The 26,802-nt window shown below is 45.7% G+C and overlaps 1 protein-coding gene across 1 annotated transcript in view; it reads right to left on the reverse strand.

The window, feature by feature from the left end:
- MMEL1 (membrane metalloendopeptidase like 1) overlaps positions 1-16,898 on the reverse strand; it is a 963,690-nt gene extending 946,792 nt beyond the window's left edge. Inside the window, exon 1 of the mRNA XM_078640929.1 lies at positions 16,793-16,898. The gene's annotated coding sequence lies outside the window, so the exon portion shown is untranslated. The remainder of the gene's footprint in view (positions 1-16,792) is intronic.
- Positions 16,899-26,802: the final 9,904 nt, after the last annotated feature.

Genomic DNA, 26,802 nt, shown 5'->3' on the forward strand with positions numbered 1-26,802 from the left:
GTGGAATGCTTCACTGGTAGGAAAGGCTCTATCACTAGAACGTGGGCTGATATGAGAGTGAGTGTCACTGGAATGCCTTTTTAGCTGAAGCTTGCCTATCACTCAAATTCTTCACTTTTTCGAGAGTATGTGAGCTTAGAATTTCTAGCTCATTTTCGTTGATTGCTTTACCACTGAACTCAATATTTTATTTATTCATCATTTGCATAGCACGCAATCTGCATTTGTTATAGGGTCCTCCTGGCTAACTTTGTGGTCCGGAATTGACTCATCAATTGATTCCAAAGTTGCCATCACAGATGGAATCTGATTCAGTTTGTGGTGATGTTCAGAGAGATGGCTGAGTGTGCCTCTGCTAGGTGAGTGGGTCAGCCTTAGTGAGGTTTGGGATTGAAGGAGGAGGCAGTGCTCCTAACATTGTAACCCCTCACCGACAGAAGTTCCCAAACATAAGAATGTCCTACTGGAAGGAATGATCCTATTACTAGTGCTTGTGCTGACATGAGTGTCTATGCCATTGTGAGCTCGGTAGCAGTAGCATTCCTCTATAAGGAATTGCTTAGTAGAAGAAGTGCTGCTTTTATTCGAGGAGTGCTCCTAACACTTGAATGGTTGTATGTCGGAACCATGCAGGCGTTAATTACGCCTGCCTTAATAACATTGTATGAACAACGAATGCATCTTTACAATGCATTCCATTACCACGAAAGTTGTTATAGGGACTTGCCTCAGGGAAAGCGCTAGAGTTGGAATAGTATAATTTACTATTCCAACTCCAATCTGTGCACTGTAGGGAAAATGTTGGATTTAAAGTCCAATATCAATCCAACAATGCTTTCCTTAAGGTGAGTTATTGTAACGATTTGCGTGGTAAAGGAATGCATTGTGAAGACATATTCGTGGTTCGGACCATACTGTTAAGGCACAGTGTGGTTTGAGTCATGGTGTAAAGGCTGTTTCCGCCCTCGAACACCGCACTGGCAGGAGTTCTCCTATCCCTCAAACACTCACTGGCAGGAGCGTCACTATTCTTCTTATGTCTCGAGTCTCCCAATCCCTCATATGCCTCTATGGCAGGAGCATCACTATCCCTCGATCACATCATTGGCAAGAGAATTCACATCCTTCAAACGCCTCCCTTGAATACCTCCCTCAAATGCCTACCTCAAGCACCTTCCTCAAACGCCTCCTCCTACACTTCACTAGCTGGAGGCTTCCCATTCCTCGTATACCTCACTGGCAGGAGTGCTCTTATCCTTCAACACTCACTGGCAGGAGTGTCACTATTCCTCATACGTGTCGTTGGCTGGAGCCTTCCCATTCCTCGTGCTCCTCACTCGAACGAGTGTCCCTATCCTTCAACCACCTCAACTGCAGGAGTGTTCCTAACCCTTGAACGTCTCACTGGCAGGAGTGCTCCTATGCCTCAAACACTCACTGGCAGGAGTGTCACTATTCCTCGTATGTCTCGTTGGCTGGAGACTCCCAATCAGTCATAGGCCTCAATGGCAGGATCATCCCTATCCCTCGATCGCCTCACTGGCAAGAGAATTCCCACTTCGAATGCCTCCCTCAAACGCCTACCTCAAACATCTCCTCCCACACCTCACTAGCTGGAGGCTTCCCATTCCTCGTACTCCTCACTGGCAAGAGTGCTCCTATACCTCAAACACTCACTGGCAGGAGTGCCACTATTCCTCTTAGGTCTCGCTGGCTGGAGTCTTCCCATTCCTCTTACTCCTCACTGGCAGGAATCTCCCTATCCCTCGATCACCTCACTGGCAGGAGCGTTAAGATCCTTTGAAAGCCTCACTGGCAGGAGTCTTCCCATTCCTCTTATTCCTCACTGGCAGGAGTCTCCCTATCCCTCGATCACCTCACTGGCAGGAGCGTTAAGATCCCTCGAAAGCCTCACAGGCAGGAGGAGTGTCTCTATTCCTCCTACACCTCACTGGCTGGCGTCTTCCTATCCCTCGCACGCCTCACTGGCAGGAGAGTGACTATCCTTTATAGACCTCCCTGGCCGGAGTGTGCCTATTAGCGGAATGGTTTGCTGACGTGATCACTTATGTTACTGGAAGGCCTCCCTGTGCTTTCTCTGAACTGAAACGCATCAGTGACAGGAAGTGAAACCCCTGAATGTCTTCTCAGCGCACATGCGACTTGACCCTCAATGCCTCCCTTGTTATGGTATCAGGCAGCTCATCAAAAACACACCAATTTCAAAATGGGCAAATTGCCCTCGAGAGAGAGTGTTCATTGATTGCCCATTTGCTCGAGACGCGGCGGCCATCTTTAAACGAGTTCTTCCAGGCCTCCACACTCTCAAATGCAATTGTCCAGAGCAGCCACTGTTAAACATGAAGATTTCCAAAGGCTAACTTAGTTATATCCCTCTCAATGAGGCTGTAAAAAACGATTAACGCAAGACTAAAGAAAAGCACTGATAGCTGTAATGTCCGGGCCAGCAACATCCAGGCCCTGGGGGCAGAGTTTCTAATTCATTTGTGTAATTTCAGCCTCCTTCCTCACTTACTCGCTCATTACTGCATACCTAACCCTGGTCAGACTGCTTATCTTATGCATTATGTACCTAAAATTGTGTTATGAACATTGGCAAGGACAAGAACAAATACCTGGTCTGAGACATGCTCCTGGGCTGTGGCTGCTGTCCACTGCACTAATGTACCTTTCCTTGCAGACTTCTGTCTCACTGTCTCTAAATAGGGTGCATTTCCCTCAAGCGAGGAAAGGAGTTGGACAGAACCAGCCCCACTTCAGACAAAAGACTGATCCCATCACTACCATCACTATTTTTTGCTGTCATTGCTTTTTGTGGGAAAGTCACAGAATGGGAGAGTGTGGACCCATCGCAGTCCTCTATAACTGACTTCTGTTTCTACGTTTCAGTAAGTACCTTAGAACGGGACCAGTAGCCCACAGGCATGATCTAGATCCCCTCCATGTGCGGGTGCTGGTCCTTTCCACTAAGGGCATTGCTTTTGGATTTATGGGTACTCTATGATTTATAATCCACTCAGGATTTTCGCAGCTTGAGTACTGCCAGAATACAAAATAGAAAGTAAGTACAAACTCTATATTGTATATTTAAATTCATTACAATAAAACAAATAGGAGGTAAAACAGATTAAGGCAATCTAAAATGAACTTGAAGTTTACGAACATCATGGATAACAATTGCATATAAGAATAGAATATTGAAAAATGTGTAGAGCGCAACACTGTCACATCTAGGGGTATGTGGACGCTGTGTCTCCATCCAAGAGCCAGGTCTTGAGTCTCTTTCTGAAGTCTGCCAGCGAGGAGCCTGTATTGAGCTGGAGGGGAAGGTCATTCCAGGTCTTGGCAACGATGTAGGAGAAGGAGCGGTAACTGCTGTGGCTGCGATGGAAGAGGGGTATGTGCGAGGGTGAGTGAAGAGGAGCGCAGCTGTCTAGAGGGTTGGTGGAAGTTCAGTTGATGATTGATGTAAGCAGGTCCTAGGTAATAGAGGGCTTTGTAGGGGTGTGTGTGTGGATCTTGAACTGCCATCTTTTCTGGATGGGGAGCCAGTAGAGGTCTCTCAGATGGGGTGATGTGGATTTGTTTGGGGAGGTCAACGAGGAGTCTGGCTGTAGCGTTTTGTATGGTCTGTAGTCTTCTCTGGAGCAGGGTGAAGATACCGGCGTAGAAGGTGTTGCTGTAAACGAGGTGGCTGGTGCCGAGGGCCTGAGTGACGGTCTTTTTGGTGTTGGTTGTGATCATCTGAAGATTCTACGGAGCATGCAAAGAGTGTGGAAGCAGGAAGAAGTGACTGCGTTTCATGGTCAATTGGCTGTCGAGGATAATGCTGAGGTTGCGTGCATGGTCATTAAATGCGAGGATCAGTGACTGTTTTCTGCATAAGAGAGTATGTTGAGTCCATGGGATCTGACAATGTCGTCAAGAGGAGTCATATAGATGTTGAACAGGGTGCGGCTGAGGGATGACCCTTGTGGTTTTGCCCCGTATGATGTCCTTGGGAGCGAAGGTGAAGGGAGGCAGTTGAATGCTTTGTGTTCATCCTGTAAAGAAGGATGCAAGTCACTTGAGGGCATCTTGCTATATGCCTATTTTATAGAATCTGTTAATGAGGATGTTGTGGTAAATGTTATTGAACTCTGCAGAGAGGTCGAGGAAGATCAGGGACACAGTTTCTCCATGGTCGAGGAGTATTCTGATGTCGTCTAAGGCAGCAATCAGGGAGGTTTCAGTGCTGTGTTTGGTACAGAATCCTGATTCTGAGGCATCCAATAGGGGCTTTTCTTTCAGGAATTTGGTGTGCTGCTGGTTGATGGCTTTCTCAAGTACTTTGGCCGGGTAGGGGAGCAGGGAGATTGGACCACAATGTTTTAGATTGCTGGGGTTGGCGGAGGCCTACTTTAGGAGGAACCTGACACCTGTGTGCTTCCATCTGTCTGGGAAGGTTGCTGTGGATATGGAGGTGTTGACGATGCTGGGGTTGGCAGAGGCCTACTTTAGGAGGAGCCTGACACCTGTGTACTTTAGTCTCTCCGGGAAGGTTGCTGTGGAGATGGAGGTGTTGAGGAAGCTGTTGGGTTGCGTGCTGATTGGGTTCATGGCAAGGTTTTAGAGGTGATGGGGACAGGATCGGTGGGCGACCCGGAGTTGATGGAAGACACAATGGCTGAGGTGGTCCGGGCAATCAGCAGAGACAAGTTGGTGATGGTTTGGCTGGTATTTGCAGGTTGGTTGAGGTCGTTGGGGTTGAGGGTAGTGGGCTGAAGGTTGAAATTGTTGCAGGTGTTGGTGATCTTTCTGTGGAAGTAGTCTAAGAGAGTGTCGCAGAGTTCTTCGAAGGGGTGAATGGGTTCTCTGTAGCTGTTGGGTTGCAGAATTCTTTGACTATTTTCAAGAGTTCTTTTGTGTAGTTGGTCGGGGAGTCGATGCAGGTGTTGACAGCTTCTTTCTTGGATTCCTTGATGTGCTAGTGATAGTTGCTAAGGGATGTTTGTGAGCAGCTCTATCGGCGGGGTTCTTGGTGGCGCGCCATTGTTTTTTGAGTTGGTGGCAGTTGTGCTTGCTGGTCCTGACTAATGGCGTGTACCAGTTGGCATGTTTGGAGGTCTTGATGGATTATGTAGGTTTCAGTGGGAGGACTCTGTTGGTGCTGCCGGCGATCCAGGCATTGAAGTTCTAGATGGCCTAGTCGAGGTCTGCTGAGCCTTTGGGTTGGGAGTGGTGATGGCCTGTGACCACTGAGTTTCATGACCTTGCTCCAGCTGCACTGGGAGGTGATCTGACTCCTGGTGATTGTGCGCTGTGCGTCGGGATGGCGATGTGTACAATAGTGTGGTCAATCCAGGTGAGTTCTGTGATGTGGCTGAATTTGATTCTGTCGCTGGAGGTGAAAATGGGGAAGAGTGTGCGTGAGTTCTGTGACCAATTGTGTTAGTCTGATGTTTTTCAGCTTCTCCATGAGGACGATAGAGTTGGCGTTGATGGGGTCATTAATGTGGAAGTTGAGGTCACCGAGTAGGATGTAGTGGGGTGAGAGTAGATACCAAGGAGGATGATGAGGTTAGGGATGTGCCGCAGAATGTTGCTCAGGGATCCGAGGGTCTGCAGGCAAGGGTGCCTCTTATTGTGGTCTTTGCGACAGGTTTAGTAGGAAGCTGAGGTGTTCCATAAGAGACATGGGGTCGTCATTGGTGATGGTGCATCTGATGGTTTCCTTGAAGATGATGGCAATGCCTCTACCTTGTTTGTTGGCATGGTCTTGGTGTTTCATCTTGTAGTCCACGGGAGTGGTAGTGGTGATGTTAGGGTCAAATGTCAAATGTCAAAGGTTCTTATATAGCGCCTTATCACCTGTGAGGTAACCCCTACTGGGCATCCCCAAGGTGAAAGCCAGGCATCCCGCCGCGGGGGGGCCGTAGTGGAGATTAAGCAAGCTATTGCCCAGAGTTGCAGAGTGTGAACCCGTGATTCGAGTAGGCACCAAAGCGAGAATTATCGAGTCCGTGGACATTTTGGGCTCAAGACCCTGCCGCGTCGGGAATTGAACCCTGGTCCCGGGTCTGACCTCTGCTTCAGGGTCTGCCTCCTCTAACCAGTGAGCCACACTTCTCCACCAGGGTTCGAGGAACAGTTTCCTAAGAGTTGAGCCACGTTTCAGTGATGAAGGCAGCGTCCGTTAAAAGGGTGGTGATGGTGTCCCAGGTTTTTGTGGTGTGATTGCAGAGTGAGGGTATGTTGAGCAATATACAATGCAGCAGTAGTGGGGTGTTCTCTTCCTCTAGACAGAAGTAGTGCGGGATCTTTCATAGGATGTGTTGCAGGAGAAGTGGCAGTGTTGGCAGGTGAATGGTGCTTTGGTGGATCATGGGGAGGAGGAGATGCAGCTGTTGTTTTGGCGTCCAGGTCCAGGTTTTCCTTGGCGGTGTACCATCAGGTGGCAGAGGGCCAGGGGTCCTGGTGCTGGGTGTTGTCTGACCAGCAGTGGGTTGGCGGGGAATCCGCTGTGTGGCCATGCTCCATTAGTGGTCCTGGTGGGTGGTCCCGGTGGTTCTGGGTGCCGGACAAGGTCATGGAACCTGCAGCGCAAAGGACAGGGACAGCAGGCAGTGCAGAGGCAAGGACAGCAGACAGCAACACAAACAGCAGACAGGACAGGGGCTGGGACAGCAACAAGCGCAAGGACAGGAACAGCAGGCCGTGCTAGGGCAGGGGCAGCACAGGGGCAGGGACAGCAGGTGGCGCAGTGAGAGCAGTCAGCACAGGGGCAGGGACAACAGGCAGGGCAGGGACAGCAGGCCATGCAGGGACAGCAGGCAGCGCACCAACAGGGGGAACAGGCACAGTACCTTAAGCTAGGAGTCTGGCGAAAGAGGAGTGGCAAGCCCAACCTTCTTCAGGCTCTAATGGGCACGCTTTGACCGGGCTCCTCCCGCACCTGTCCTGCAATGCTGGAGCTGTTGGGGGCATTTATCCAGGGCTGGGAGTCATGAAAATACAAAGTCCAGATAGCCCCGCCTCCGGGGCTTCTGGGAAATGAAGTCCTGTTTGGTCGGTGGTGGGAGGGGCCTTGAGGTGCTCTCAGCACAGTACAAAGGTAGGCACCAGCAGGAGGGACGACGCCTCCTGCAGGAAAGGGCAGAATGTGGCTTCGCGCAATGCGGGAGCTACCAGGGGCCTTTATCCTGTGCCAGGAGACGCAAAAATGCAAAGTCCAGCTGGTGCCGCCTACGGGGCTGCTGGGAAATTAAGTACTATGTGGTCTGGTGGTGGGAGAGTATTTGAGGCGCTCTCAGCACGGTGCGAAGGTAGGCACCAATAGTAGGGGAGACACCTTCTGCAGGGACGGGTAGAAGGCAGCTGCGATTTGAACACTTCAGTGGCCTTCTAGCTGGGGCTATCTGCAGTTATAAGTCTTTGATGTTTGAATGTAGGGGGAAGCCCACCCTAGTTGCTTCTCTAATTGTATGTAGCCAAGAGTCTCTAAAAGTTGGTAATAAATACTTGCTTCGAATATCACTCAAACCAGGGTAGATAAATAGAATGTGCTCTAAGGCTTCTTCATAATTGTGGCACAACTTGCTGGATTTTTCTTTTGATGCAGCATCCAGGTTGGAATCAATGTAGCACTGCCTGGGCGGAAAGTATGATATGAGCAAACACTCTGTAAGTTGGAATCTCGATACCCTGAGCAGTTTGGTTGTCATGGGTGACGCCTGATGTCCCTCTCCTGTTGTATTTATACTGGTTAGTTTTGACGTACTCAGCAGGTCTTTTATAGACGCCTGGTTGTGTTCGCTTACCATAGCGGTAATGGTTTTCTCTGAGAGGAAGGTTGCTGCCAGAGGCTTACACGTCAATGCTGATAAATCAGACCCCTCATGAAGCTTTAGCTGGAACAGGGTGGTATTGTGCTGTAAAATCTTGCCCAACAAACAACCCCTCTAACTTTGGCTGCAGGGCAGGGGGATCTTGAAGGCATTAAAATGTGTTTTTGTTTAACAAGAATCACACGCTCACATCAAACTCTCTCCAGTCACAAGGGAGTGAGCAATCAAGACCCTGCTAGATATGGTGATGTCGTGAATTATAAATATGCAAAGTATTTGCAAAGACTGATCAAACCCCATGTCATTCCACAACAGGCTCATGTGAAACAGAGCTAAGGGGGTGGGTAACCCAATGAACCCTTGCGGGCTTGGGCAAATGATATATAAACAAAGAATGCCAGCAAGAGATTTTTTTTAACTAATATGCAGCAGTGTGAATCTGTATTTAAAGTTTAAGATTCAGACTGAAAACATCAGTCGCTGTATACTTGAGCGTATTCAATACCTCTTCAAAGAAGAGGTTTAGCTACCACACTAGCTAAGAGAAAGAAGAGAAGCAACAAAGGGACGTTTTTATATCAACATTTTTTATTATTTACTTTCATATAAAATCATAAGGGTTCTTAATCAGTCATGAGTATTAATCAGACAATGCATTTCTAATGTACAAGGAATACATCAATCTCTCCTGTAATACAAAAGAAAAAGTCCAAACTGTTACAGAGAAAACAATGACTTCTAATCTGATAGAAGTAAGTCACAGGAAGCAGACGTCATACAGGCAGAAATGGACGTAGAAGTCGACGTTTCGGTCTTAACGTTTTATTTCACAAGACCTTCATCAGGACGAATAATTACAACATCTAACAATGACCCTTGGGTAGTGAACTGTGGATAACCAATTTCAAAGTGTATCAATGCCGTTGGTGTATGGTTCTCTCTGGAGGGGTGTACCTGACCGTGACTACGCCGGCAGATACTATTCCTACACTGCGAACGTGGAATTCATGCTGCTCTTTCAGTCTAACAATAAATTTCTCTGTGAATAAAAAGAGAAGGACTATCTCCCGTGATTAAAAAAGACGCGTTGAGAGATAAAGGAGTGCGTTGTACACCCCTCCAGAGAGAATCATACACCAATGGCATTGATACACTTTGAAATTGGTTATCCACAGTTCACTACCCAAGGGTCATCGTTAGATGTTGTAATTAATGCATTGTCTGATTAATACTCATGACTGATTAAAAACCCTTATGATTTTATATGAAAGTAAATAACATTTTTTGATATAAAAACGTCCCTTTGTTGCTTCTCTTCTTTCTCTTAACTAGTGTAGTAGCTAAACACTCTTCTTTGAAGAGATATTGAATACGCTCAAGTATACAGCGACTGATGTTTTCAGTCTGAATCTTAAACTTTAAATACAGATTCACACTGCTGCATATTAGTTAAAAAAAATCCCTTGCTGGCATTCTTCGTTTATATATCATGTGAAACAGATAATTTTCCTTCCTTTAGGCATGCAACACCATTACAGCCAATGAGCGTCACCAATCAGAGCATGCCAACTAGTGCCCTGCCTCTAAATAAGAGAATCTAATTTGACCAGGAACTAAACTCTACACCACTTCGTTTTCTACTTCTCTTTGGTCTCTCTTTGCCCTAGACCACACCAACTGGGAAATGACGTGGGTGATTAACAGGCATCGAGCATAAGGTCCCATCTGACAGTTATTCGTTTTAAAAACTACATATAATGCAGGTACAAAATGTAAACACTAAAATAACAAAACTTGAAACTGTATAAACGTGCAGATCCATTTTCACATCGTGAGTTTCTTTAAAGGTATCAGTCTTACATAAGGTCGTAGCTGGTGATTTTATCAATACACATTTTATCTAAAACCCTAGTGAGCAATGCTGACATATAGTTGGCATCCATCATTTTCTGGTCCTGGCACCTAGTCCTATGGCTGAACCGGATCCAAGGTAGGTCAAGTCAAATTATTCATATTATTGCATCGTATAGTTGTGTTGTGCCAACACTGGGACATGTGCAGGGTGCAACACACATTTAGTGTGTGCCTCTCGCAGTTGCACAGCAGGCTTCATGGTTATGGTGCACTGGAGTTCTTCTCTGCAGCCCCACTCTATATGTGGTACGTAAAGGAAAATCAGTCATTTATTTTGCCCACGTTTTCAGGGGTCTGAAGCCAAGTGGAGCACAGCTGGAAACTATCACACCTCACTGCAGACTCAGATATGGATCAAGGAAAAGAAATGCAGACTCTGCTTTGCCATTTCATCCATTAACAAAGAGATAAACTTAGAGAGGAAGTGTTTTAAATTCTTAGTCTTTCCACATGAAAGGCATATGGGTCTGTGTGTGTAATTACACTGAGAAAACTACTGTCTAAGTAGGCAGTACAAACTTACATTACTTTTTGGAAACTAATAACAGGTGTTAACTGTTACCTACCTCAATGATGCTCATTGCATCAATATTAGAATTAACACAGAGGGCCTGATTCACGCAGGTAAACGTACATGTTTGTGTAAGTTCACAATCTTTCAGTATTGACAAAACAAAATTTTAGGAGCAAGTTTAAGAGTGCGGAGAATCCTCAGTCGGGGCAGAGAACTCCACACATAACAAGATAGGCCTGTCCTTGTCAAATATCCATTTGCATGAGGTGCCTGGGTTGGGAACAGTCTACGCGCCCAATTCACAGAACTAACTTAAGAAAAAATCCTAAACTTACTACCATTTTGGTATTCATAGTAGGCACTTACTCATTTTGGTATTCACAGAAGGCACTTACTCATTTCGGTATTCACAGAAGTTAGGAGTTCTAACTTTAGGACTCCTAAATGCATTCTGTGAATACCGAAAGTCTTAAAGTTAGGATTTTTCTCAGTTTAGGAGTAGTAAAGTTAGGACTCCTAAATGTCTTCTGTGAATACCGAACGTCTTAAAATTAGGATTTTTTTCAGTTTAGGAGTAGTACAGTTAGGCCTCCTAACTTTAGGACTCCTAAACTGAGAAACATTCTAACTTTTTTTTGAGTGTTAAGGCATTTATTTAAAAAAACAAAACCTGGGTACCTTTTGGAAAAGGCAGTTGTGGTGTGAGACAATTTGCTTGGAAGATTAAATTGTTTAGCATGCCTATTTGGGTCTGTTTTGGGGCTGTGAGGACTCAGTTTGCGTTACTCTTTCTGTTTTACTAAAACTACTTTTCTACAGCTGTACACAGAGGGGTATTTAGGGGAGTACATCTCTCTAGCTCTCGTGCTTTTGGTTGTTTATTGTATAATTCTGGTACTTAGTAAGCCCATCCATTACAATGCTAGTGGTGCTTGTTATCAGAAGTGGCAGTATCTGGTAGGGACTATTTTATGAACACAGACGCCATCCTGAAAAGAACATGTCTTCCTCTAAAATCGACACATTCTACATGATAATGAATTGCATGCTTGAAGCATTATATAGTGCTACTCTGTAATTTTTACAAGTGGAATTCTGTATGGCCGGCCATGAGGCTATTGTGCACCATACCCAACACTGATCCTTCTAAACATTTCAAAGTAAAGAATAGAAACCTGGCTCATCACGTCCAACACTACATAACAGAGCATACATTATGACAATCTGATCAATATACAACTGTTAAGGACATAGATAATTTTACTTTGATACATAAGATGATGTGTACCATACACATGTCCAGTCCATAAAATGAAGTTTAAAGTACAAAAATAGTGACTAATGATAATGTAATATCATGACGAAGACCTCATATTACCTTACCTACACGTGTACAATTACCACATTGAAATCTGACTGTCCTGTGTCTAAGATGTAATATGGTAGCAAGGCTACGATGCAATATAAGTGAAAGGAGGAATCGACATTTCAATCTTACAAAGGAAGATTACATAATAAATATATATGTGCATTTAAATACCTAAACTAATAAGCAACAGCTTGTGGAATGTGGTGCACAATTACCACGAGAAGAAATCATTTTAGCGAGCTAAAAATGAAATTAAGTTTGATTTTAAAGCTCTTTTTCTTACACACAATGTTGGAGCCTTAGGTCTAGATATGTGACAGCCAGACTCCTCTTATTGTGTTCTCCAAATCTCGTCATTGGTGCATGTTTAAAATGTTCAGAGCAATTTGCGCAGTAAACTCTAAAGTGACTTCAGATAACACGTGTTGCATTTAAAGCGCATAATTAGCATCTTAATCAGCATTGTATCTTGGGTAACCACAAGCTACCCAACATAACCATTAACTCTTACAATGGTCTCTCATATAACGCAGTTATAAATTTATCACAGGAGCCTTTAACCCGTTCGGTGCTGATGACGGCTCCTGGCCGTCATGAGTTACGGTGGGCATGTGTTGATGACGGCCGAGAGCCGTCATGACCACGCCCCCGATCGGAATATGCCGCACAGGCGCAGAATTCCGGCCGCAGCCAGGGGGTTAAATACAAACATAATATAGCACTTAGTACATTAATAGAGCAATCCCTTCTGAGCTACAGTGTGGCTTAAAGAGTGACTAGCATACTTCTTGAACTTGTTCTAGAGAAATAGTAACCCCCAGCAGCATTAGTATGCTATTACAGGGCTTACACTTGTTCTATAGCATTGGTGACCCAAGGAGTCCTATTGCACCCGTTTAAAGTTTGCACTTGGGTGACTAATATATATTCTTTTATAGCACTGGTCATACATGGGCCCTAAGTACATTAATGAAAGACTTGCTCAATAACAAGGGTTGGATAGGATAAAACAAGATGTCCTAGTACAATAATGTACAGATTCCATTTGTTCTAAGGCAGCGGTGACCCACGGCACCCAAATAAATGTGTATAGGACTTGTAGTTGTTTATACCATTGGTGACCCAGGAGAGTCCTTGTGGATTAATATAAGGCCATAACTTCCCCATAGGAGGGGTTGGACATGATAGATCTAGTGGTTCTAAAACATTAATATGGAGACTGAACTATTTCTATGTCAAAGGCAATAAAAGTACCCAAGGCACATGAGTATATGGTTTTATTTTCCCTATAGCAGGGGTTGAATTAGATATCCAAGATTTTGCCCACCCTCTGCATTGCTATATTTCTATTTTTTCTCAGAGTTCATCAAACACGGATTTCAATATTCCAAATAAGTCCAAGAAATACATGTAGTGCAATTTTTGATTTTACAGTAATATTTTTCAAGTGAAATACGGCCAATCCGGCTTCCGGAGCAACCACAGCACCGAGACGGCCCTGCTTGCCGCCACTGACGAACTCCGCAAGCTACTAGATCAGGGACACACCCCAGCCCTCACCCTCCTGGACCTTGCCGCAGCTTTCGACACCATTTCACACCGCACAGTAACCACCAGACTCCACACCGCTGGGACCCAGGGAAACGCCCTCAAATGGATCCGCTCCTTCCTCTCCGGAAGAACTCAGAAAATCAGACTTCCCCCCTATCTCTCCGAACCGACAGACATCATCTGCAGAGTTCACCAGGGTTCCTCGCTGAGCCCCATCCTCTTCAACATCTACATGGCACTCCTTGCCAACATCATCAGGAAAAACGGACTTAGCATCATATCCTATGCCGACGACACTCAACTCATCCTCTCCCTCACCAGGAACTCAGAAGACACCAGACTCAGTTTCCAGGAGGGAATGAAGGACGTTGCATCGTGGATGAAGGACAGCTGCCTCAAACTCAACTCTGACAAAATCGAAGCCCTCATCTTTGGCACCCGCCCCTCCGCCTGGAGCAACGCATGGTGGCCATCAGCCCTCGGTCCGTCCCCCACCCCTATGGACAACGCAAGAAACCTTGGCATAATCCTGGACTCCTCCCTCTCCATGAATCGTCAAATCAACGCCGTCTCCTCCACCAGTTTCAATTGCCTCCGGATCCTGCGTAAAACTTTCAAATGGATCCCCCCCAACTGCAGAAAGACGGTCACCCACGCCCTCATCGCTAGCAGGCTCGACTACGGAAACACCCTCTACGCAGGAATCTACAAATCCCTGCTATGCAGACTCCAAACCATCCAGAATGCTGCCGCAAGGCTCATCCTAGGAACACCACGCCACGAGCACATGACCCCGCACCTGCGCAGACTCCACTGGCTCCCCGTCGAGAAGAGAGTCACTTACAAACTACTCACACACGCCTACAAATCCCTCAACAACATTGGGCCCAAGTACCTCAATGACAGATTGAGTTTCCACTCACCAGTGAGGAACCTCCGCTCGGCCGACCTCGCCCTGGCAGAAGTCCCCCGCATCCGCCGTAGCAGATCCGGAGGCAGGGCCTTGTCTTACACCGCGGCCAGGGCCTGGAACTCTCTCTCGTTGGAAATACGACGTACACCAACCCTACCGTCATTCAGGAGTGCACTCAAGACTTGGCTTTTCAACTGACCTGAGCTGCCCTACCCCCTCCGACCCCTCAGCGCCTTGAAACCCTCACGGGTGAGTAGTGCGCTTTACCAGCCCCTGATTGATTGATTGATTGAAATACAGCTCCTTATGTCTCTCCATACTTGACAGCTAGGTGTTGGAAGGTGGCACACACCTCTATATTAGTATCCTGCAACACAAGTCACTGTCGTCAAACACGAGCAGTGTTATACTTAGCAGGCAGTGGCACCCAGCATTTCAATTATGGATTCCTAAAACGCACACATTTATACTGAAAAGCATGTTTGAGTTTTTTTAGGTGTGTTTTCATGTTCTTTAGACATGTTCAAAGAAATGAAATGTGCAGGCATGTAAAGCCATCAATTTTGTCGCATAGGCAGCCGATAAGAGGTGCTTCTGCTCAACATCTTTGTGCTGTGAATTAATTCAGTCTGTGCAATGGTTTAACCCCTTTGATCTCCATTTTCACCCCAGACTATAGCTTGGAGCAGCTAAAGGTTAATCAAAAAACCTTCTGCTACTGTGTGGCACCACTAGTAACTGTTGATCCATTTGAGCTATTTTTGGTGAAATTTGCAAATTAGTGAACAGATGGTGGATTATGGGGAAAGTGTAGTAAATCCATAAGTAAGCAAAAAGTACTGCAGCCGATAAATCACATAATTTAAGTGGCACTACCCAGAACTATATATTGTAGGTATTCAGTTAGATACAGCTCCGATACGCTGCTAGGAGCAGCCAGGGCGCCTTCTAGAGAACAGTTTTAGTACTGTAGGAGCAACTCAAGCATGAAGTTCCCAGTGGTGAAGGAACAATTTTCAGTGTGCGGATTCTGCCATCAGTATAACATGAATGAAGCTATAGGGATTTGTGAAAAACCAAGCCCCATTGAAAGAACAAGCATAGCAAATAAGCCATGCCCATTCAGCAGAAGAGTGGTAAAGATATGGTATGTATGGTATGTAGTCGGTGGTGCAGTTTGGAGCACACCGTTCCAAATCGATTACTAAAGTATGGGTAAAAGCACACTGTCATTTAAGATGCACATTTTCTATTGAAATGGCCACTAAAATCACAACATTTGCACTGACATGCTGTTTTACAAATAATAGTACATACCATACAAACAATATTGTGTATAGATCGGGTTGCAGCAAATATTTACCATTGGCACATCATCAGGTAAATTGCCTTGATTTGCTATGATCCGATTAAAATGTTGGTTTGCATCACACTACAGATTTACAAAAAAATGTGCTTTTTTTATGATTCTCTTACTGCTAATATAACTTGAAATATTTGTATGGTTCATTTGCAGGTATTTCATTTTTATTTTGTGTTGTAAAAACTAACATACTACAGCCTTCCCTTTCACACTCCCTGCACTGTAGCTGTATTGTAACTTTAGAAAATCCTCCAACTTTCTAGTCAGAGAAAGAAAAGTAAACATAATTCTCAGTGTTAAAAAGAATAAGCAGCAATTTTACAGAATTGATACCTGATTCAAAATCAGTGTTTTACAAAGTACTACAAATGTCAGAGATTTAAAACACAATGTAAAGGCATCTTTTCTGTCCTCCAGCATGGTTATTTTGGGGGTGCGGCAGCACCCTACAACCCTACTTCCAGTGCCTATAATAGTGTCTGGGCTCCTGCAAAGACCACTTTCAGAAACCTAGATGCAATGAGCAGAGGTGAGAACATTTAACTGGAAGAGGACTGGTCAACACACCGAGCTCCTGGCCTTTTATATCACACATATTTAAGTGAGGCACAGGCATAGAGCAAAGGCAGAAGTAAACAGTTTTGGGGAGAAAATAGATCACAAAAACTTTGCATCAGTGAAGCTCCAATTTGGCATCGACACTTTGTCAGACCTCTACAAAGCATTTCCAATGAATTGCCGATGCAAAATGTGTGTTTTTGCACTGCTTGTTCTTTGCAAATATCGATTTTTTTTTAACAAGCTAGTCAGTGGGAATGTCATTTTTTAACTGGTCGGTCAGTGCAAATGTGTTGCAGAATTGCGGCATCTGGCACCTGGACATCTATTCAGTCACTGGACCACAAACAAACCCGTCAACCAACAGCTATTTTTCGTGAACGTCGTTTAATTAGAAACCCACATATACACGTACGCGGCAGCCAAACATCATAAAAACACTTCAGCCCTTACATCCTGCACAATGCGAACACAATCGTACTGTGAGCACGTGCAAACCATCTAAAATACCCGGATTGCATCTAAATATACACCCAGGAGGTTATGAACTTTTCTGCAACAAATACAACAGTGCGTCAGATGTGCTCATATTAATCAACTTTTCTTCGAAGAGACCACTGGAGGTTGTCATTTTTAAAATAAATCACTAGTCTAATGTTCAACATTAAAGGGAAAAAAAAAACCGTTAGCATTTTCGTTTCATCTAATATCAAAATCACGAAATGTTTTCAGTGCCGTGACGGTTGATGCCGGGGTTCCTTACCTTGCACTTGTGAGAGGTCCTCGGCTGCACGAGGCAGGTGGGGAGTGAGGTCCCTGAGGCGCGAGGCAGAGGTCTAGCGTTCTCAAGCACGAGGCAAGTGAAAGGCTCATTAGCGGCAACGCGCTCCTTAATAAGCTTTTCCCAGGAAAATGGTTTTTCCAAAGTGCTGAGATTATAAATCCCCCACGCCCTCCCCAGCTCACTCTCTCTCTCTTCCTCTCTCAGTCTTTCTCTCTATATTTCCTTCCCTCTCACTGGCGCTTACTCGCAGTCATTCTTTTAAGTGTTTCTCTATTTCTCTCTAGTTTTATCTCCCTCATCCTTTCCTTCTCGCACGGTCTGTCTTCCCTCTCATTCTCGTTCTCTAGGGTTATTTCTCTGTCTCTCTCGCTCTTGCTGTTTCGATATCTTTTTCACTGGAACTCTAACTTTTTGTACATCCCTTTCTTCTTTTCTCTCTGCATCACTCTCTCGTTCTCTTCTGCTCACACAATCTTTTCTCACTTGCTCTCTTATTCTCTCTGACTTTCTCTTTTTCCATTACATGTTTGTCTCGCGTACTCTATTTCTTTGTTTCTCCCTTTCTTACTTTCTTTTTCTCTTTCAATCATTGACTCTTTCTTATTTTATTGTTTATTTGTCTCTCCCTTTTTTTCTTTAATTTTTATTTGGTTGTCTCTTACTTCAATGTTCTTTCTCTGTGCTACACAGCTACCAAGTTTCCCAGGTCTGTGCGTGATGAGCGGCTCCTGTCCAGGTTTTTTCTGTGAATTCTAGGATTTGTAGTCTAGGTTTTATAATGGGATAAATGAGGCTACAAGTCCCAAAATTCAAAGGAAAACCCCTGGAGTGGAGCAGCTAGTGCTGGACCTGGGAAACTTGGCAAGGCTATACTTTATGATTCAACACTGTACTACATATAAAACATATCTCGCCAGGACGTGCATTAACCACCAGGGTTATCCTACTCTTATTAATATAATCTGAAATATGCTGGGTACACATCCAATCAATTAATCAATCAGGGAGTTTTAAGCATGCTACTCACCCTTGAGGGTCTCAACGGGCTGGGTGGGGGTGAGCAGCTTCGCTCAGTCGAAGAGCCAGGTCTTGAGTGTCTTTCTGAAGCTGTTCAGGGAGGGGGCGCCTCTGATGCTGACCGGGAGTTCATTCAAGGTTTTGGCTGCGTTTTAGGAGGAGGCTCTTCCACCTGTTCTGGTTCTGCGGATGCGCGATGTTTCGGCAAGGGCAAGGCCGGCGATCGGAGGTGTCTCTTGGGTGCGTAGAAGGTGATTCTTTCGTTGTGGTATTGGGGTCCGATGTTGTGGAGCCATTTGTAGGTGTTGGTGAGTATCTTAAAGGTGACTCTCTTCTCGATGAGGAGCCAGTGGAGGTTGCGCACGTGTTTGGTGATATGTTCGTGTCGAGGGATGCCGAGGACGAGTCTGGCTGCTGTGTTCTGTATGGTCTGGATTTTGTGGAGCAGAGACTTGTTGATCCGGGCGTAGAGGGCGTTTCCGTAGTCCAGTCTGCTGGTTATGAGTGCGTGGGTGACAGTCTTCCTTGATTAGGGGGGGATCTATTTGGAGGTCTTTCGGAGGATGCGTAGGGCGTTGAAGCAGCTGGGCCTGTAGTGTTATGGAGAGGGCGGAGTCGAGTACGATGCCTAGGTTTTGGGCATGGTCTGTGGGGATGGGAGGGCTGCCAAGGGCGTTGGGCCAATAGGTGTTGTCCAATGCAGAGGGGGAGGGTCAGAGGATGAGGACCCCTGTCTTCTCCGAGTTGAGCTTCAGGCAGCTGCTGCTCATCCAGGATACAACGTCTTTCATTCCTTCCTGGAAGTTGCGTCTGGTGGTGACGGGGTCCTTGGTGAAGGAGAGGATGAGCTGGGTGTCGTCAGCGTAGGATACTATGCTGAGTCCGTACTGTCTGACAATGTTGGCAAGGGGTCTCTGTAGATGGTAAAGAGCGTGGGGCTGAGTGATGATCTTTAGGGTACTCCGCAGTTGATTTCCTTGGGTTCTGAGAGGAAGGGTGGCAGTCTGATCCTTTGGGTTCTGTCGGTGAGGAAGGAGCGGATTCAGTCGAAGGCGGTTCCCTGTATGTCGATGTGATGGAGTCTGGTGGTGAGTGTGTGATGGGAAACGGTGTTGAACGCTGCAGAGAGGTTGAGTAGGAACCGGGCCGTGGTGTGTATTTGGTCGAGGAGGGTGAGGATGTCCTCTGTGGCAGCGAGTAGAGCGGTCTCGGTGCTGTGATGGCTGGGGAATCTGGATTGGGAGGGGTAGAGTATGGAGTTTTCTTTGATGAATTTTGTTAGCTTGGCATTGACGATCTTCTCAGTGACTTTGGCCACGAAGGAGAGGAGGGAGATGGGTCGGTAGTTCTTGAGGTCTGTGGGCTCTGCTGAGGGTTTCTTGAGCAGGGGTCTGACTTCTGAGCGTTTCCAGTCGTCGGGAAAGGTGGCGGTCTCAAAGGTGGTGTTGATGATGCCTTGTAGTTCTGGAACAATGGCGGTGGTGGCTCTGTGGTAGATGTGCGGCAGTCAGGGGTCCATGGGGGTCCTTGAGTGGATGCCCTTCATGCTTTGGTGGTGTCTTCGGTGGTGACTGGGGTCCAGGAGGAGCCGGTGGGCTGGCTGGCATTGCTTGGGAGGGAGGTGGTTTCGGAGGCAGGTGTCTGGTTGTTGAAGTGGTCATAGAGGCTCTTGATTTTCAGGTGGAAGTAGGATCATAGCTTGTTGCAGAGGTCCTGGGAGGGGGTGATGTCCTTGGTTTCGCTGGGGGATTTGGTGAGTTCCTGGATGACGCGGAAGAATTTCTTGGAGTTGCTGGAGTTGGCGAGGATCTTGTTTTGGATGAAAGTCCTTTTGGTGGATCAGATGTGTTGGTGGTATTCCTTCATGGCGTTGTTGTAGGTGGTGCGATCTTCTGGTGTTTTGCTGTCTCTCCAGTTCTTCTCGAGAAGTCTGGAGGTACGTCTGGATTCTTGAAGGCCTTCCTGGGGCACTGTATGTCCGTGTTGCATAGGGGTGAGAGCTCGTCTGCGCAGTTGGAGATCCATCTGTGGAGTTCTTTGGCTGCGAGGTTGGCATCGGTCGAGGTGTTGGAGGCGAAGCGGTTGAGAGTGGAGTTGGGTTGTTTCTCAGTGATTTTGATCCAGTTTCTTCTGGGAGGACATGGTGCAGGTTTGGGGGGATGGGTTTGTCGATGTTGAAGTGTACGCAGTGGTGGTCCGTCTAGGGAGGTTGTTTGATGTGGGTGAAATGGATGCTGTTACCTCCTGTGAAGATGGGGTCGAGGGTGTGTCCTGCCTTGTGGGTGGGCATGGTGATGAGTTGTTTCAGGCTGATGTTGGCGAGGTTGTCCAGGAGGGTGGTGGAGTTGGGGTAGTTGGGGTTGTCGAGGTGGAAGTTCAGGTCTCTGATGAGTATGTAGTCCATGGAGGTGATGGCATGGGGTGCGATGAGGTCGGCGATGGTTGTGGTTAACGAGGCGCAAGGTCTAGGTGAGGGTGCCACGAAGTGTGGTTCTCAGGCTGGTCTGGATCTGGAAGTGAAGGTGTTCGGTGGTGGAGAGGGAGTCGTTTATGGTGGAGGTGGACAGTTGGTGGGAGCTCTTGTGGCGATGGTGAGACCTCCTCATGGGCAGTTGGTGCAGTCTTTTCTCTGGATCTTGTATCCGTCGGGGATGGCGGTGGAGATGTCGGGGGCGGAGGAGGCGCTGGTCAATGTTTCTGTAAAGAAGGCAGCTTCTTGTGAGAGGGAGTCGAGGAGGTCCCAGATCTCAAAGGGGTGTCTCGGCAGGGACTGTACATTGAGAAGGATGCCCCTCAGGGTTTCGGGGGTGTTGGGGTTCGGAGTAGGGGTGGTGGCCATGGGGGTGCTGATGGTGCTGAAGGTCTGGCGGCAGTGACGGCATGAGAACTGTCCGTGGGTGGTGCTCAGCATGGATATCTGGCAGTTGTTTTTCCTTCCAGGGTTGAGTGCGAGGAGGGTAGCTGAGTCGTAGCGGTGTATGGTTGAAGATCCCAGGTTCCTGGTGCTGGTCGCGGTCAGGTCCGGACGGGTGCAGGCAGGCTTGCCTTTGGCGCATCAGCGGCACGCATTCTGCGTGCGGCCGCCTTTAAATAGAGGAGGGAGGCACAGGTGGGAGGCAGGAGCAGGGATCGGCCGGGGCGGGCCAGGGGGGCAGCAATGGTGGGTGGAGAGTGCGAAAACCAACAACAGGAGGGCACAAAGGGGCAAAACAAAAGGCACAATAGCAAATAAAAAGGCACAATAAGGACAAAAACAGTAGAAATGAGGGGCACAGTAATGCAGCAAAGTTATTCTGAAAACAGGCACAATTCAATCTGGACTGGGGCTCGAACACCTACAGCTGCAGCGGGAGAGAGCAGGTCCCTGGCTGTGAGGGGCACAAACATCTCTGCAGCAGTTGCCTTAATCCCATAAAGTATTTGAAAACACAGCCTTTTTTTCTCGTCCTTTCTTGCACATTCATTTTTCATATATATCAATCAATCAAAGCACTCCTTCCATTCCGTCATTCGCCATCCATCATTAGCTCTGCAGGAAAATACGAGCCTGGACCACAAATAGGTGTAGAAAGTTTGTTCCAGCTCTGTTGTGGTACACCTTACCATGACGCGTTTCGATCCCATGGGATCTTGATCACATTATATATATATATATATATATATATATATATAGATATATATATATATATATATATATATAGTAGCTCCAATTCCTCCAAAGAATACCCAGCCGGGCCATTCAGAAGAATACAGCACTCTCGGGATTTAGTAGTTTAACAGCACGGATTTATTTCTCAAAACAAACGCGTTTCGGGAAAGGTTCCCTTCGTCAGTGTTTACATCGGAACTTTTTTGCGCGGCATCATTTTATAATTGCATTATGGGTAGTAACAACAGAAATAGGACCAATATGGTCTTCATTATTACGCGCCATATTTGAACGTGCAATATATACATATATACAGAAGCAATTTCTCCTCCATATAACAAATCGAGCCATGTATTGGCAACACCTGCAAGGAACAAACAACCATTGCTTATTACAAATATAAGTCGCCGTAAGTCGGCAAAGCAGGCATATGAACTGTTGTATCTATGATCTCTATTCCTCCCATTTTCCTGTATAAAATTGTACCAAGAAACGATGTTCCTCCCATTAGGACATCGTGTTAGTCGAACGATATCGTTCACGTATCGTATTTCCATTTAACTTTATCTTGCCGTGTATCGGCAATTGCAGCCCTATGGACCGCAAAAAAATCTTGGAACAATAATCAATATGCAAACAGTGACATGCAACATACCCATAAGCTCTTATATCTCTTCTCCCATATTTTCTCCCAAAGTACTTATTCGAATAACCACCCTTTAAAATTCATTAACAAATACTGAAAATTTACAAAAATTCTTCTATCCTGTCATTAATTCATAATTGAAAATTACCCAAACTTTCTGGCTAGTATATCATCATTATCCAGCAGTGTTTCCGGGTTTAAGCTAGGTGTGATGCCATTTCTTCCCCCATATTTAAACCTCCAGGTGCTTTGGTTTCTAAATCGATAATGTACCAGGATTCTAGTCTTCTGAGGGTCTTTAATTTGTTTCCTCCTCGTGGACTTTCAGGCACACAATCTAAGCAAAAGAACCTAAGAAGGTCCCTATTGCTGTTATGTTTTATGGCAAAATGGCGGGCAACCGGATAGGACAAGTCTCTATTCGCGATTGCCCGCATATGCTCTAGCACCCTCAGTTTCACTGGATTAATGGTACTCCCAACATACCTCAGTTGGCAGGGACACATTAGACAGTATACCGCATGGTCAGTATGGCAAGACATGAATTTGTTTATGCTTTTGCCCCCCTTACAGCCTCGCACTTCATAGGTTAAGGTTCGTTTACTGTTTGTGCAGGCCTTACATTTCCCACAGGGGAAAAAACCCTTGGCATCCTTTAGTGTGCCTTTTGTTTTCACTATTGGTTTCAAGTGGCTCTGAACTATATGGTCTCTTAAAGACCTCGCCTTTTTAAATGTTATAAGCGGGGCTGCTGGCAGATCAGGTCCAACAATGTGGTCAGTTGTTAAGATATGCCAGTGTTTCGTCATAATCGACCTTAACTTGGAGGAGTTTGCTGAATAGGTGGTGATCATGCGGAATTTTCCATTAGTGTCTGGGCGTATTTTCTTCTCAAAGAGAGACTTTCGGGACAGTTTCCTTACTTTGTTTAGTTTTTCATGTAGGAGAGTGTCTTTATATCCCCTCTCTGAAAATCTGTCTATACTCTCACTTGCTGCTTTTTCAAAGTCCTCATCCTGTGTGCAATTGCGTTTCAATCTTAACAGATTCCCCGTAGGGGATACTGTTAATTAGTTTCTGGGGGTGACTACTTGAGGCGTGTAAAACACTGTTTCCCGCCGTGGGCTTTCGATATAGTGAGGTACAGATTTTACCATTCCTCACCATCACCTCAAGATCCAGGTAATTAACCTTTTCTTGGCTAACCTCCCCTGTAAATTTTAAGTTACAGTTGTTCATATTCAGCAATTGTATGTACTCTTTGGCCTCTGCCACAGGCCCATCCCATACTAGGAACAAGTCATCGATATACATGTTCCAGGCTATCAATTTCTTGCTCCATGTGGCATTTTCAGGGTCCCAGGCTACCTGCTCCTCCCACCAAACAACGAAAAGATTCGCATAGCTGGGGGCGAAGCAGGAGCCCCTTGCCGTGCGCGAACAACAGAAGAAATGTGGTAAGCCTGCTTTCGTATTTTGATCTTCCAAACGGTCCCAGATAATAAAGAAATAGCAGCGTAGTGAGGGAACACGTAGCTACACAGCACGGACAGAACGTGGTATCCCGGGACCGGGACACCATACCAAAAACATCACAAACATGTTCAATATGTCGGAACGAAGGGATGCGGCTGTAGACATTTTCAAAAATAAAAACCCAGATATCTCAAAACCACCGCCAAAGATTAATGTGGAAGTAACGAATCCATTGACAACCCAATTCCACAAGCTAGAAAAACTCTACGAGCGGGAGCTAAGGAAATGGTGGGAGGGGACATCTTTGCAGGGATATATTGAGGTACAAAGGGTACCAAGAGGACTATGGATTTTTACTGTCCCTGCATATGAAAATCCAGACCTCCTCCTACTGGACACCTGGGCCACACATATAACCAATTCATGCAAAGGGATGCTCGAAATCTTAGTCCAGTTTGCATGGAGCGATAGAGACAAGGTGGTAAAGGAAATTGAGGAGATGGAGGAAGAACTTTCAAAAAATTCTAACAAAGACGAACAAGAAGTATTAAGGGCAGCCATGAAGAAAAGACGACAAAAATACGAAATAAAAATCCAAACGAGAAAGCAAGAAAAGTTTGATCGTGATGAACGGGACTATGCGATGGGGAGGGTATTGACCTTCGCTAAAAAATACGACCAGGTACGAAAAGATCTGGCAAAGAAGAACCAAATGCCGAAAACACAAGCGGAAACTAGAGTCGAAACTTCAGACTCAGATTTAACTGCAAATGAGTCTGGTGATGAAACAGTAGGCACTGTGATGACAACCACAAAAACTCCTTTTCATCAGGAATTCGATCTCATCAAGGCAAGTTGGTTGAGAGATGGGAAGAACAAACCCCCAGAAGGGGCAGGCAAACCAGACGCGGTGGCTGGAAGGGGAAGAGGCAGCGGGCAAAACAACGCAGCCTCAAGAGTGACAAGGAGCCAGAGAAGAGGGAGGTGGTAACGAAATCTGAACACCTCACCATAGTAAATCTGTCACAGAGACCCCTAACATCTGCGGAAGAATCTGTTCTCAGATTGGGATTAACATTCTGTCCCAAAACAAACTTGGAATATACACAAACCAGGATTGATTTATATAAATTTATCCGGAAAATAAAACTATACAAATTCTTCAAGGTTAAACCGACAGTGAAAGAAATGAAACATCTCAGGAATAACAAAAAAGATACTGACCTCTTGAGCGTCAACGATTTGACCGCATGCGAAGTTCTACACAATCTCCGCGCAGAGGATCACATCGAAGAGAGTGAAGTGGCAAATACCCTCACACAGAGACTAACCAGGGTGGAAATTGACCAAGAAGCACCTACAAGCGGGTTCAAATTACCATCTAAATTTGTTCCACAAACAGCCCTGGATGCAATTGACATTTTTTCCGATGCCGTTACCAGGGATCTGGTGACCATGAGGACTGAACAGATCTTTGAGAAAAGAGCTTTCAATACCACCAGAGAGCAACAAAAAGCAATAAAAAATCTATCGGAGGACAATTCCATCGTATGCAAACCCTCCGATAAAGGAGGAAACATTGTGATTATGTCAAGGGAATTATATGTGACTGAAGCAATGCGGCAATTGAATGACGAAACTTGCTATGCCAAAACAACAAGGAAGGAATATCTGGCAAGTGTCAACATACTGCATGATTTACTCAAGAAATGGCATGGGAAGCAGATGATAGAACCGGAGGAATATATATTCCTGAAAACTGTCAATCCAATCTTGCCCACTTTTTATCACCTGCCAAAAATTCATAAGAATAAAGATCATCCACCAGGGAGAAAATTATTTCCTCAATAGGAGGATTGACTGAAAATCTTTGTAAATACTTGGACCATTATCTTTTTGAATTTGTACTCTCGCTGAAATCCTATATTAGAGATACATCAGACTTCATACAAAAAGTGGAGGAATTGGAATGGCAACCCACTTATGTACTTTTGACCCTGGACATAACAGGCCTTTGCACGTGCATTGATCACGATCAGGGCATACATGCCGTGGAATACTTCCTCAATAAGAAACCACTAAAATATGCAATGCACAACAAAATGTTGGTAGAGTTAATTAACGTTTGCTTGCGAAATAATCTGTTTCTATTTCAGGATGATATATACATACAACTATCTGGCACGGCAATGGGCTCCTGCTTCGCCCCCAGCTATGCAAATCTTTTCGTTGGTTGGTGGGAGGAGCAGGTAGCCTGGGCCCCTGAAAATGCCACATGGAGCAAGAAATTGATAGCCTGGAACAGGTATATCGATGACTTGTTCCTAGTATGGGATGGGCCTGTGGCAGAGGCCAAAGAGTACATACAATTGCTGAATATGAACAACTGTAACTTAAAATTTACAGGGGAGGTTAGCCAAGAAAAGGTTAATTACCTGGATCTTGAGGTGATGGTGAGAATTGGTAAAATCTGTACCTCACTATATCGAAAGCCCACGGCGGGAAACAGTGTTTTACACGCCTCAAGTAGTCACCCCCAGAAACTAATTAACAGTATCCCCTACGGGGAACTGTTAAGATTGAAACGCAATTGCACACAGGATGAGGACTTTGAAAGAGCAGCAAGTGAGAGTATAGACAGATTTTCAGAGAGGGGATATAAAGACACTCTCCTACATGAAACACTAAACAAAGTAAGGAAACTGTCCCGAAAGTCTCTCTTTGAGAAGAAAATACGCCCAGACACTAATGGAAAATTCCGCATGATCACCACCTATTCAGCAAACTCCTCCAAGTTAAGGTCGATTATGACGAAACACTGGCATATCTTAACAACTGACCACATTGTTGGACCTGATCTGCCAGCAGCCCCCCTTATAACATTTAAAAAGGCGAGGTCTTTAAGAGACCATATAGTTCAGAGCCACTTGAAACCAATAGTGAAAACAAAAGGCACACTAAAGGATGCCAAGGGTTTTTTCCCCTGTGGGAAATGTAAGGCCTGCACAAACAGTAAACGAACCTTAACCTATGAAGTGCGAGGCTGTAAGGGGGGCAAAAGCATAAACAAATTCATGTCTTGCCATACTGACCATGCGGTATACTGTCTAATGTGTCCCTGCCAACTGAGGTATGTTGGGAGTACCATTAATCCAGTGAAACTGAGGGTGCTAGAGCATATGCGGGCAATCGCGAATAGAG

The sequence above is a fragment of the Lissotriton helveticus genome, chromosome 5_1 (genome assembly GCF_964261635.1).
Source record: "Lissotriton helveticus chromosome 5_1, aLisHel1.1, whole genome shotgun sequence".
In the NCBI taxonomy this organism is placed as follows: domain Eukaryota; kingdom Metazoa; phylum Chordata; class Amphibia; order Caudata; family Salamandridae; genus Lissotriton; species Lissotriton helveticus.